The 14,876-nt window shown below is 37.3% G+C and overlaps 1 protein-coding gene and 1 pseudogene across 4 annotated transcripts in view; one reads left to right on the forward strand and one right to left on the reverse strand.

The window, feature by feature from the left end:
- The window catches only part of SFMBT1 (Scm like with four mbt domains 1), a 165,745-nt gene that overhangs the window by 109,770 nt on the left and 41,099 nt on the right, over positions 1-14,876 (reverse strand). The window contains exon 2 of one of the 4 annotated variants that reach the window (XM_076008482.1): positions 3,901-3,944. The exons of the other annotated variants lie outside the window; for them this stretch is intronic. The gene's annotated coding sequence lies outside the window, so the exon portion shown is untranslated. The remainder of the gene's footprint in view (positions 1-3,900; positions 3,945-14,876) is intronic. 4 annotated transcript variants of the gene reach the window in all.
- LOC142874817 (uncharacterized) lies at positions 11,115-11,233 on the forward strand (annotated as a pseudogene).

Genomic DNA, 14,876 nt, shown 5'->3' on the forward strand with positions numbered 1-14,876 from the left:
ACTGGACTATAACTTTCAAATGTACAGGAAGTGTAATAAAGAAATTTAAGCAGGTAATTTAGACCTCAAAACAGGAGAAATTAAGGTATGTAAATAATCAACACCAAGTCAAAAGTAACAAAATTGCACATGTACCCTATGAATTTGTATAAATAAATAAATAAGTTTGCTTTAAGAAAAAAAATGGTAACTGGGCCAGGCACAGTAGAGTATACCTGTAGTCCCAGTTACTCAGGAGACAGAGGTAGGTAGGGATCACTTGAGCCCAGGAGTTTGAGGTTGCAGTGAGCTATGATGACACCACTGCACCCTAGCCCAGGCAACAGAGCGAGACCCTGAAACAAAACAAAACAAAACAAAACAAAACAAAACAAAACAAAACAAAACAAAAGTAACTACGTAGTCCTGGTAAGGAAGAATGTGGCCTCAAGAGCCAGACTGCTCCTTGTGAGTCCCAAGTACTCAGCCTGCTTGCTGTGTGGCTTTGGCCAAGTTAGGTAAACAATTTATGCCTCAGTGTCCACATCTGTAAAATGCAAACGTTAACAACAGCACTATTTCACAAAGTCACCTTGATTATTCAATTAATGCATATAAAAGTTCATATCATAGTAAACCCTCAAAGAAGTTAACTATTATTGCTTTAACAAGCCTCTTATTAGAATGAATGTTTACTGTTTCAAAGATAATTCCCAACCCATAAAGAATTGAGATGCTTTCTTTTTTTTTCCTTACCAAATATTCTTCTAACCTCTCCTAGCAAAGTTATACAGTAAATATTTTTTTAAATTAAAGTACATTTCCTTATTAATTCTTTAATTATTAATTCTTTAATGAAATGGAATAACATTAAGAGAATAGCCAAAAGGCTAAAAAAGAATCAGTATGATAAATAGTCATCATCAAAAATCTTAGAATCGGACAGGCGCAGTGGCTCACGCCTGTAATCCTAGCTCTCTGGAAGGCCGAGGCGAGTGGATCATTCAAGGTCAGGAGTTCAAAACCAGCCTGAGCAAGAGTGACACCCCGTCTCTACTAAAAATAGAAAGAAATTAATTGGCCAACTAAAAATATATAGAAAAAATGAGCTGGGCATTGTGGCAGGTGCCTGTAAGTCCCAGCTACTTGGGAGGCGGAGGCAGGAGGATTGCTTGAGCTCAGGAATTTGAGGTTGCTGTGAACTAGGCTGACACCATTTGTTCATAGCCTGAGCAACAGAGTGAGACTCTGTCTCAAAAAAAAAAAAAAAAAAAAAAAATCTTAGAATCATCAGGAAAGCATATAAACAAAGCCCATACCCCAAGGGAGTAAGAGGCTCTGCCTCATCCCAGAGGCCTTGAGAAGAAAGCTGAGGGCAAGCTACAGTGATTGACAGACCCGTGGGAGGCTGTCTTTAGTTCAAACATTCACCAAACTTTAATTCCCACTCTTCCTCCTAAGGCTTTCACTTTCAGAGGGAATGATTATACTGCGAGATGCTTTGGGGATTTTGCTGCTTTGTTTTGTTACATACATTAAGCACACAGACATTTTTAAAAGCTTTATGTCAGAATTTAAAGATTCCTAGACTATAAACACATGTGCTGTACAATTATTAATAAATCCTAGACTATAAACACATGTGCTGTACAATTATTAATAAATTAATCGGAATTTTTTAAGATCTTAAAACCCTAAAAGAAGCAGATGATCAGTTTTAAATGCTGAGAAATTTTTGTTTTTTTGTTTTTTTTTTTTACTCTGAAAAAGTGAAGGTAGTGAGAAATTTTTGATAGGCTACTATCCCTCAATATCACGAAAGGCTTCTACACAGGATAATCAGATAAAAACCAGTCCCTCAAGAATGCCTCCCAACTCTAGGGCAATGAATGCTGCTGCCCCCTTGGGGAAACAGCATGATAGGAAAAGTCTACTGCTATGAGGTCACAGCCCACAAACCTAAGAAGCATGCTGAAACATTTAATAACAATGATATAAGGAACAAGTATAAGTTATTTACAAAAAGCATAAATAATTTAGAACACAAAACAACTCTTCAGTAGCTTTTAAAATAAATGATTCCAGAAAAGGAGTAAATCTCTGGTTACCACTAGAGACGTACTACAAAACATGTTAAATCTGTAAAATAATTCCAGGTAAAAAGTTAAATAGACATAAGAAAAAAAAGCCTAAAGTTTACTAATTAATTAGGAATCTAATTAAACTAACATGCAAGATGTAAATCCAAAAATAAAAAAAAACACTCTTAACTGGCAGAACAATAGTCAATAGTCTACTTCCCTCTCATTCTAGAACTCAGCAGGGTACTTGGCAACCTTTGGTTAGTATTCAAATTTAGTTGCACCTTATTATTTGCTTTTATAGATCTCAACATCCATATATATCAATCTAACATATGTAAACATACTATGAAAACTAGCAATATCCATGTTAAATATACAGAAATTTTTAGCTAAATCTCTCCACCTGTTAAAAAGATTACTCTTGCCGGGTGCGGTGGCTCACGCCTGTAATCCTAGCTCTCTGGGAGGCCGAGACGGGCGGATTGCTCAAGGTCAGGAGTTCGAAACCAGCCTGAGCAAGAGCGAGACCTCGTCTCTACTATAAATAGAAATAAATTAATTGGCCAACTAATATATATAGAAAAAATTAGCCGGGCATGGTGGCGCATGCCTGTAGTCCCAGCTACTCGGGAGGCTGAGGCAGGAGGATTGCTTGAGCCCAGGAGTTTGAGGTTGCTGTGAGCTAGGCTGACGCCACGGCACTCACTCTAGCCTGGGCAACAAGTGAGACTCTGTCTCAAAAAAAAAAAAAAAAAAAAGATTACTCTTCAAGCTCCACTCTTCTATTCTTTCCCTAAAAACCAATTCGGGGTTTTTTTCTACCATTAAATTATCATTTTGGTAAACTTAAATACAATACTCTAAAGGTTGCCAGTTTTCTAAGATTAGCACTTACCAATTCCACATTTTAGCATTTAGTACAAAATTATGGATATAATTATCAATCCTCAAAAATACCATGCTAATAGTCATGTTTTCATGTCTTATAAAGAACACATTTTCTATAAAACTATCCCTACCGATTTTTATGTTTTATAAGAAAAAATAGCTTTTACAAAATATAAAATTTCTTTCAATATTGGACAAAACTATAATTGAAACAGGAAGGAGGGAATGGGCGAAAACCTACCTAACGGGTACAGTGAACACTATTTGGGTGATAGACCCACTTATAGCCCTGACTCAAGCATTACAAGAGCAATTCATATAACCAAAAACATTTGGATCCCTTACTATTTTGGAATAAAAAAAAGAAAGAAAGAAACAGCTTCCTAAAGTCACAAAAACAAGCTGGCAAGAATTTAAAACTTGTTATTTTGCAAATTAACAACACAAAAGGTAGGCTTGAGGCAAGTAACTAGTTATTAATATCTCTTTCAGAGGGAAAAAATTTCCAGCACCATCTTTGAAAACCATTCTGAAACATTACAAAAGCTAGTTATTTTTTAGGACTTTGAGGAGCAGTTGTTATTTTAATTGTTGTATTTAAACTGTTCAAAAAATAAATGAGTTTAGTTGGTCAAAACACAGCCACTCAGGAAAAATATCATCATAAAGATAAAAATAACTCAAAATCACACACCCCAAATCATTAACATATTTCCCCTCAGTATTCTCTTCTAGGATGTGAGATTAATACATTATTCTCTACTAAAGTATAAAAGAGAACTCAACTCAGTTGTTTAAACTCACAAAATGATATTTTTAACCTCACAGGCTCAGCCACATCAAGTTTGGAATTTTGTGACATATAGTCAGATGACAGACAGGACACTCAACCCTTCCTGAGTTAAAAACCACAATCAAATGCTTGAAGAGGCTTAATGTCAAATCTTACCATCAAAAGTCTTAAGCTTACTTCAAATTCCTCACAAAGCAATCCTACAGAAAAAAAAAAAAAAAATCAATAAGCAATTCAAACACCAGAGTACTCCTCTCACTGAATCTTTAAATAAAATGTCAAATTCAGGCCATTGGATAATTAAACTTCAAAGAACCACCTTAATGAAAATGTCTTGTCAAGAGAGAGTTTAGGCCGGGCGCGGTGGCTCACGCCTATAATCCTAGCACTCTGGGAGGCCCAGGCGGGTGGATTGCTCAAGGTCGGGAGTTCAAAACCAGCCTGAGCGAGACCCCATCTCTACTAAAAATAGAAAGAAATTAATTGACCAACTAAAAATATATATAGAAGAAATTAGCCAAGCATGGTGGCGCATGCCTGTAGTCCCAGCTACTCGGGAGGCTGTGGCAGTAGGATCGCTTGAGCCCAGGAGTTTGAGGTTGCTGTGAGCTAGGCTGACACTACGGCACTCACTCTAGCCTGGGCAACAAAGTGAGACTCTGTCTCCAAAAAAAAAAAAGAGAGAGAGAGTTTAGAAAGAAAGAGAGGGAAGGGAGGGGGGAGGGAGAAAGGTAGAAGGGAGGAAAGAAGGATAAAAATGTTTTTACAGATATTAATAAACACTATGATCAGAACTAGGTTATCATGTAGTTTTGGTCAGGAATTTAGATATTAGGCATACTTTTCAAAACAATAAACTAATGAACAAACATTACTACTACGGAGTGATGTCAACCCTGCAATTTTGGAGAGATATTGATGGAGCAGGGTGAAGTACAAAGAATAAAATAATTTTTTTCTCTTCAAATGATAAGTAATAAAGTTCAGCATATAAACATTTTTTTACTTATGTTTTTTTCATATAATTACATACTTTATGCTCACATCCCTGTCTCATTTGCAAACATCTGCTTAGTGCCTTCAGCTACTATACCTAACACTACATTTTCATATGCATTAAGCCAAATGCCTATGTGAATTTTAAAAATCACCATTTCACTGAATAACTGAGGATGGCAAATCTAAAAGTTAGATGGAACTTTAATTGGCTATATCTAGTTCAAAGGTACTCAACAGCTTTGTGGTATATACCATTCTCATTCTTCAACATTTCCACAAATAGCAACAGTTCTCCATTACCCTACAGTGTTTCTCTAAAGCGTTCTTCCCCACCTGCCTTGATTTGAATGTTGTGTCCCACCCAAAATTTAGGTGTTAAAATTTAATCCTCCCCCCAGGCTGGGCGCAGTGGCTCATGCTTGTAACCCCAGCACTTTGGGAGGCCGAGGTGGGAGGACTGCTTGAGCTCAGTTCGAGACCAGCCTAAGCAAGAGCGAGACGGCGTCTCTACTAAAAATAGAAAGAAATTAGCCAAACATCTAAAAATAGAAAAAAATTAGCCGGGCATGGTGGCAGGTGCCTATAGTCCCAGCTACTCAAGAGGCTGAGGCAGGAGGATCGCTTGAGGTCAGGAGTTTGGGGTTGCTGTGAGCTAGGTTGACGCCACAGCACTCTAGCCTAGGCAACAGAGTGAGACTCTGTCTCAAAAAAAAAAAATAATAATAATAATCCCCAGTATGATAGAATTAAGAACGGGGGCTTTTCAGGAAGTGATTAAGTTATGAATGGATTACAAAGTGCTGTCCCTTGCTCTTTCCCTTCTGCATCCCACCAGGTGAGGACACAGTAACAAGGCACTATCAATGAGGAATGGCACCTCACCAGACACCAAACCTGCCAGCGCCTCAAACTTAAACTTCGCTGCCTCCAGAACAGTGAGAAAATACATTTCTATTATTTATACATTACCGAGTCTTAGAGTATTCTGTTACAGTAGCACAAATGGACTAAGACATCACCCATCCCTGAGGAGGAAGTACTCCATTTCTATGTTCCAAAACCATTAATTACACTGTGATAAAAAGGTCCCATGACTGCCTTCTGGGATGATCTATTTTATTTCCTAGCAGCTCTACCACAGAGTCTGTCCTTAAGGTATCCCTGAGTCCCTGTGTCTTCTACCCACTGGTGCTGCCTGCTCAGAACAAGTCTGTGCCTTCACTCATACAAGAGCCCTTCACACGGCTGAGAGAGCTAACAGTTCATTCAACTGTTCTTCCTAAAACGAGTCCTGAGATGCCCAAGCCCTCGCCCCAGTTTCTGAAATACTCCAATTTATCTGTAGTCCAAAAGAGAATATAAAATAATAAAATCATCTTAAAGTGATTTTGATTTCTGCTTTATATGGTCTGTTTCTGTGACCAGGCAAAATATTTCAAGGGTAAATTTGCTCAGTTAATTAAACTTTGATATTAAGATATTGATAATCGGCCGGGTGCAGTGGCTCACGCCTGTAATCCTAGCACTCTGGGAGGCCGAGGCGGGCAGATTGCTCGAGATCAGGAATTCGAAACCAACCTGAGCAAGAGCGAGACCCCGTCTCTACTACAAATAGAAATTAAATGGCCAACTAATATAAACAGAAAAAATGAGCCAGGCATGGTGGTGCATGCCTTGTAGTCCCAGCTACTTGGGAGGCTGAGGCAGAAGGACTGCTTGAGCCCAGGAGTTTGAGGTTGCTGTGAGCTAGGCTGATGCCACGGTACTCACTCTAGCCTGGGCAACAAAGTGAGACTCTGTCTCAAAAAAAAAAAAAAAGATACTGATAATCACTCAGAAGGAACAAAAAACTATTCCTTCCCCAATATGGTTCCTTAAACTAACCAATCATTTCAAAGCAGAGCATCTTTCGGAATGAAAACTAAGGGAATCATAGGTGGGTCGACGTACTCCATCAATGTGATATTTTTAAATAAATGCACATTCCCATGAGAATTCAGTGCTCTTCAAAACTACCACAGCATTTTGTGGGACCCTCTAGAAAAGCCTTTCTCCTATAGTAATTTGGGCCCATCTGCTCCTCAGGGCCTGTGCTCTGCCTTTGTCTTTCTCTATGATTTTACACCATGCCTGAGAGTGGTAAGCTTGCAATTTGTATCTGCTGAGTGAAACTGATTGGGAGTAGTTTGGTCAGCTATTTGGATAGAATTGAGTCTCAACTCTCAATATTCCTCATAATCATCTTTTAATTTAAAAAGATGCTGGGAAAACTAAATTAATTATGGAAAAGTGTCCCAATTCTTAAAATATAATGATTTACCAGTTAAAAAAAAAAAAACAAAGAATTTCAAAAAATATCACGTAAAGGGGGCAAAAGAGGCTAGGAAAACATTTTTTTCCTAAACAAAAGCCATAACTTTTATAAACTCCAACTAAAAACCTATAACAACATGTAATTTTTATACTGTGCAGTCCATATGTTAAATGAACATGTTTAGTAACATTTCCTTGGCAGTATTTTTTGTTTGTAGCTATTATATCTTATATATTTTATTGCACATAAAAGTTCAATATAAAACAAATTACTTCAAAATTTGACCTGTTATACATCTGGCACAGACTAGCTGTTCTGCTATACCGTTTATTTGTTTGTTTGTTTGTCTGTTTCTTTATTTATTTATTTTGAGACACAGTCTCGCTTTATTGCTGAGGCTAGAGTGAGTGCCATAACGTCAGCCTAGCTTACAGCAACCTCAAACTTCTAGGCTCAAGCTATCCTGCTGCCTCAGCCTCCTGACTGGCTGGGACTACAGCCGTACGCCACCATGCCTGGATAATTTTTTCTATATATATTAGTTGGCCAATTAATTTCTTTCTATTTAAGTAGAGACGGGGTCTCACTCTTGCTCAGGCTGGTTTCAAACTCATGACCTCAAGCAATCCGCCCGCCTCGGCCTCCCAGGGTGCCAGGATTACAGGCTGAGCCACAGCGCCCAGCCTGCTATACCATTTAAATGATTGCTGTATTTACAGCATTTACTTTATAAAACACATGCTTTCCATGTGCTAGCACTAAATTTCTACACTTTCTAGGGCTAATTCTAGACTGATCAATTAAGTGTACAAACTTCTCTTCCTCTACCTCCATTCATTCACTTAGCCCTGACTGTTCCAAGCATCTCCTGATAGCTTCTACTGGGAGGTACATCTCCTTACAAAACACTACAAAGTTACTGTGAAATTCGATTAGTATTTAAAACAGATGCACTGACAAAAGAAGAAAAAATCATCTGAGAATTCTGAAAACAGAGTTAACAAGATACAAAAGAAAAATAATAACAGGAAAAGCTCAATACAATTTATGTTAACTTTACTGCTTTTCTTATTTACACTTAAGATAAAGGAAATAACAGAAAACACTTTTATAACAATGAAGCAGCATAAGAGACAGCAGCATCATAAGGCAAAGCTGTTAAAAAAAAAAGCAAGCAATTATAATATACTCATTACAAAATACTATGACGGGAATAAGTAAGGTCAAGATTGTAATTTGCTCTTATAAAGCAATAACACAGGATACATACAGTCTAGTCTTTGCCTACAAAGCAGGTCTTCAAGAGCCAAGTAGAATATCTTATACAGTTCCCAACAGAAGGGTTTCTTCAAAAGCACAGGAAAAACAACAAACCCTCAGCCTGCTAATAATTGAAATTGTGTGTCTGCCAATTCAACAGAGAAATGGTGCATTAGAAAAAATACCTACTTGTTAACAAAGTCATTGCATTTGTAACTAAAGAGATCATACACACTGGGTACAGAAAATAGAAGGGGCCGGGCAGGGTGGCTCACACCTGTAATCCTAGCACTCTGGGAAGCTGAGAGGGGCAGATCATTTGAGCTCAGGAGTTTGAGACCAGCCTGAGCAAGAGTGAGACCCCGTCTCTACTAAAAATAGAAAGAAATTAGCTGGACAACTAAAAATATATAGGAAAAATTAGCCAGACATGGTGGCGCATGCCTGTAGTCCCAGCTACTTGGGAGGCTGAGGCAGGAGGATTAATTGAGCCCAGGAGTTTGAGGTTGCTGTGAGCTAGGATGATAGCATGGCACTCTAGCCTGGGCAATAGAGTAAGACTCTGTCTCAAAAAAAAAAGAAAATAGAAAGAAGGTATGCCCATGCTACCCTGAATGTGCCTGACCTCGTCTGCTCTCAAAAATAGAAAGAAGATAGGGGGAAGTTTCTTTTTATAAAAGTATCCCAGGTAATAAATGATAAAGGAATGATAGAACCTCTATTAAATAAATTACTGCAACTAGGTGTTAATCATCAATTATAGCTTACATCAGTCATAAGACACAACCTGAAACATTATGTGCCTCCTAATGGATGATACAACATCAACTACTGAACTTGCTTTCAAAAAACAAAACAAAAAAAAAATCAAACTTCAATCTGGCTGAGCTTCTAGATATAATAGAGAAGTTGGAGGAACATGTTAAACACTACGAGGTGAGCCAATCAGCAAAATCATAGAAACTATGGAAAACACCGTAAGACAAACTACTTGGTTTTATCAAATAAATTAGAAGGAAAAAAAAGAAAGAAAGAGCAAGTATGGAAAAGGACATACTATTTATTAAAAGAGAATTAAGATAAATTTACTAAATAATTCAAAAAAATTATTCACCATAGAATCAAAAAAATAAGACCTATATATTGAAACTAGTAAATATAGCTGAGTGAACTCAAAGAAGATCTAAATAAATGAAGAGGCATACCATATTCATGAACTAGAAGACTCAAAGATACCAAGGTATTCAACAAAAAAAGGAAAGTATTTTCAACAAATGGTACAGGAACAATTTGATATCCATATGGACAAAAAGAGACCACAACCCTACCTCACACCATACACAGAAACTCAAAGTGGATCATAAACCTAAATTTAGGAGTTATAATTTTTAAATAATCAGGAAAAAAAATAGAAAACCTTTTGATCTTGGGTTGGCAAAGAATTTTTTTAGATATAACACACCAAAAAAAGTATAATTTTTTTTTTTTTTTTTTTTTTTTTGAGACAGAGTCTCGCTTTGTTGTCCAGGCTAGAGTGAGTGCCGTGGCGTCAGCCTCGCTCACAGCAACCTCAAACTCCTGGGCTCAAGCGATCCTCCTGCCTCAGCCTCCCGAGTAGCTGGGACTACAGGCATGCGCCACCATGCCCGGCTAATTTTTTTTTATATATATATATCAGTTGGCCAATTAATTTCTTTCTATTTATAGTAGAGACGGGGTCTCGCTCTTGCTCAGGCTGGTTTTGAACTCCTGACCTTGAGCAATCCGCCCGCCTCAGCCTCCCAAGAGCTAGGATTACAGGCGTGAGCCACCGCCCGGCCAAAAAAAGTATAATTTTTAAAAATAAGTTGGGACTATATCAAATTTAAAACTTCTGCTCTTCAAAAACATCACTAAGAACAGATAAGCACAGACTCGGGGAAAAAAAACACTTGCAAAATGTATATCTAATGAGGATTTATATCTAAAATCTCTTAAAACTCAATAAACAACCCAGCATTTTTAAATGGGCAAAAAGATTTGAATAGGTACTTCAACAAAGAAAATATATGAATGGCAAATAAGCACATGAAAAGATACCCAGCTTCATTAGTCATTAGGCAAATGCAAATTAAAACCATAATGAAATATCATTACACACCAACTAAAATGACTAAAATAAAAGACTAACAATACCAAGTTTAACAAGGATGTGGAGAAACTAGAGCTCTCATACAGTGCTGGTACAAATGTAAAATGGTATGGCCACTTTGAAAATGATTTGGTAATTTCTTAATAAGTTAAACACAGACTTACCATACAACCCAGCAATTCCACTCTGGGGTATCTACCAAACAGAAATGAAAACATATCCATATAAAGATTTTTACAGAAGTGTTCACTGCTAAGAAATGGAAACAATCCCAAACTTGATCAATTAGTGAATGGATAAACAAAATATAGTATATTCATCTATACAATGGAATTATTCTCAGCAATAAAAAGGAACACACTACTGATGCATGCAGTAACAGGAATCAGACACAAATGACTACATATTGAATGATTTTATTTATGTGAAATTTCTAGAAAAGACAAAACTGCATAGAAAAAAGCTGATGAGTGGTTACCTGGGGTCAGGGCAGAAGCGGGGGCTGTTGGTAAATGACATTTTGCTGGGGTGACAGAAATGTTCTAAAACTAAATTGTAGTGATGGCTGCACAATTGTACACATTTACTAAAATGTATCAAGCTGTTTACTTAAGATGTAAAATATGCTTCAATAAAACTATCCATTAAAAATAAAAAGAAAGGTCTGTCTACAGCCATACAACCCTGAAAATGCCCAATCTTATCTGATCTCGGAAGCTAAGTAGGGTCAGGCCCGGTTAGTACTTGGATGGGAGACTGCCAGGGAATACCGAGTGCTGTAGGCTTTTTAAAAAGAGAGAGAGAGAGATTGACTTAGGAGGCCAGTGCAATGAATTGGTCGTCTGGAGCCTACAAACAATATTTTTTAAATTTATTTTTGCTATTGTGATAAAATATACATAAGAAAATTTACCATTTCAACCACTTTTAAGTGTATAGCTCTGTGGCAGTAAGTACATTCACAATGTTGTTTGTGCAAAACAATTTTTAAAAATGCCATGTGTGATACAATATGCATTGAGCTCTGCATAGATTTTAATGTTCTTTTTAAAAATGTAGATCAAAATTAGTATTTTGGTTATGTTTTACCAACAAAAAAAAGTCCTTAACTTTTGGCATACAGAAGTATTTACCAATGAGGCCAGGCACGGTGGCTCATGCCTGTAATCCTAGCCCTCTGGGAGGCCGAGGCGGGAGGATCGCTCAAGGTCAGGAGTTCGAGACCAGCCTGAGCAAGAGCAAGACCCTGTCTCTACTAAAAACAGAAAGAAATTAAATGGCCAACTAAAAATATAGAAAAAATAGCCAGGCATGGTGGTGGCATGCCTATAGTCCCACGTACTCGGGAGGCTGAGGCAGAAGGATTGCTTGAGCCCAGGAGTTTGAGGTTGCTCTAAGCTAAGCTGACAGAGTAAAGACTCTGTTTCAAAAAAAAAAAAAAATAGTATTTATTGGGAGGGCATAACAACCAAATGTAATGCTTGATCCTTAACTAGATAATGGATTGGGAGGGGGGGGACCTACAAAGGACATTACAATGATCGAAAATGTGAATATGGACTACATAAGATAAACGGTATTAAATCAATGTTAAATTTTCCAAGTGTGATCATCGTATTGTGGCTATGTAGGAGAATGTCTTACTCTTAGAGATGCATGCTAAAAGTATTACAAGTACAGTATCATAATATCTGCAATAAATTCTCAAACATTTCAGGAGTAGTGTGTGTGTGTATATATATATGTATATATATGACTACATAAATTTTATATATCTATGCCCACATATATATACATACATGTATATTAAAGGAGAAGAGAAAGCAAATAATAATTCTAGGTGAAGGATTAAAAATGAGAACTCTGGGCCGGGCGCGGTGGCTCATGCCTGTAATCCTAGCACTCTGGGAGGCTGAGGCGGGCAGATCGATCAAGGTCAGGAGTTCGAAACCAGCCTGAGCAAGAGGGAGACCCTGTCTCTACTTAAATAGAAAGAAATTAATTAGCCAATTAATATATATAGGAAAACATTAGCCGGGCATGGTGGTGCATGCCTGTAATTCCAGCTACTTGGGAGGCTGAGTCAGTAGGATTGCTTGAGCCCAGGAGTTTGAGGTTGCTGTGAGCTAGGCTGACTCCACGGCACTCACTCGAGCCTGGGCAACAAAATGAGACTCTGTCTCAAAAAAAAAAAAAAGAAAGAAAAAAGAAAAAAAAAATGAAAACTCTGAGCAAAAATGAAAATTAGGATAGGTTTACTGGAAAGTAATATGATGATGTCCTAAAAACTGAAGACATTATAGAAACTAAAACATGCATACTTTGACCCAATTCCCCTTCTAGGAATTTATCTTCAAGAAAAGCACACAAGAATGTAAAGAAGGAAAGGACATGCATACAACATTATTTGTAATGGTCAAAAATATTCTTGAAATTACTCAAATATCCATCAACAGGTGGTTGCGTAAATAAGTTATGGTAAACACTTAAAATGAAAAACATAATATGGGAGGAAGAAAAAGGTATGGGTATAGATGAAACAACATTGTGAGTTTATTATTACAGAAGCAATACTTGGATAATAGATATCTGGAAGTTCATTTTGTTATTTTTTGTCTAATTTTGTATATATTAAAATTCCTCGTAACAAAAAGTTTCTTTAAAAAATATCATAAAAAATTCCAAGGACACAATTCTTTACCAGTGGTCATCTACTCCTTTCTTTCCCCAATTAAAAACATCAACATGGGGGGCACAGTTCTATACTACATAAATGGGTACATATAAATATTAAGGTTCCATCATCCTTAATTTTTCTTAAATTCTCAGGTTATCCCTGAACAGAAAAGTCTCACTTGCAAACATCATGAATCCAGTATTAAGTAGATGGCAGCTCACCTCAATGTGCTCTCAACCAGCATGCAGTTCTTCATTTCTCACAGAGTAAACACACTGCTCTAGCAAAGGAAGGAAACAAGTGTAGAAAAGAGTATTGCCTATTGGCCAGGTGTGGTGGCTCACGCCTGTAATCCTAGCACTCTGGGAGGCCAAGGCGGGCGGATTCCTCGAGGTCAGGAGTTCGAAACCAGCCTGAGCAAGAGTGAGACCCCCCGTCTCTACTATAAATAGAAATAAATTAACTGGCCAACTAATATATATAGAAAAAATTAGCCAGGCATGGTGGCACGTGCCTGTAGTCCCAGCTACTCGGGAGGCTGAGGCAACAGGATTGCTTAAGCCCAGGAGTTTGAGGTTGCTGTGAGCTAGGCTGACGCCACGGCACTCACTCTAGCCTGGGCAACAAAGCAAGACTCTGTCTAAAAAAAAAAAAAGAGTATTACCTATTTTAAACTTCATTTTCTACGTAGTTGTTCAGCTTTTTCTTTTAAAGGTTCAAATATTATTTGCATTACAAATTGTGCCAACCATTTCTGATTGTAACAGAAGCAAGGGAGCCTGGAAGTCACCCAGCCCAATATCTTCAATTAAATTTAAAAAAAAAAAAAAAAAAAAAAAAAAAAAAAAAAGCTGTCCAGGTCCAAAGTTATTATTTCAAATTAGCTTCAACATTCAGTAGTTAGTAGATATTCTCCTCAGTCTAATTTGCATAAAGTAAGTGCTCATTAAATGCCTGCTGGAATGAATTATAATGAATAATTGGAGTGAAAATTGGATACCTGTCTTGAAGGCACTAAACTTATAGTCTAAGGCCACTAACTGCCACCTAGAACCCTATAATCATTAGGCTCCAAGAGCCCAAACTCAACACCTACTTAGCACGAGCTTGCTTAAACTTGGAGCAAGACTTTTCAAAACAGCCTCCTCTTTCTTTCAACAAGTCATATGGTATTCATTAAGTTCCAAAGCCATAACAAATATAATGATTCAAGTTAAAATTAACCAAGACTGATAATCAAGTGGTAGATTTCTGACATTCTGAGACACAACTTCTTTATCACACATATACAGAAGAGAAATGCTAGATATCTGTCTTAAGCCCCACAAGCCTTCAGTGACACCATCATTCACTTGTATAACCTGGGGCATCAAACTTGATGCCAGCCAATGCATGCATCTGCTAAGCTGAAGCTTCCTGCTGTCCCTGGTACCAAAAAGGGTCAAAAGGGGTCAACAACTGTCTCAAGTTTGAAGCCTCTAACAACAATGCATTCAGAATGTAAAATGTTTATCTTTTACAGAGACAAGGGAAAATTAAGTCAAATGTGCTATAACTTTTCACAGAATGCAAAATTGGTACAAAGTAATAAATTTTTTTCTTCCAGTACAAATTCAATTTGTTATTGCTTTGTATTTTTGACAAGTCAGAGGTCTTTGTTTTTAAATTCTTGGGAGTTACATTGAACATAGGTCACTTTTCTTATCAACCAGCAAAAACTTATAGGAAATAGAAACACATTAGATGTGGTC

The sequence above is a fragment of the Microcebus murinus genome, chromosome 1 (assembly GCF_040939455.1).
Source record: "Microcebus murinus isolate Inina chromosome 1, M.murinus_Inina_mat1.0, whole genome shotgun sequence".
Classification (NCBI taxonomy): domain Eukaryota; kingdom Metazoa; phylum Chordata; class Mammalia; order Primates; family Cheirogaleidae; genus Microcebus; species Microcebus murinus.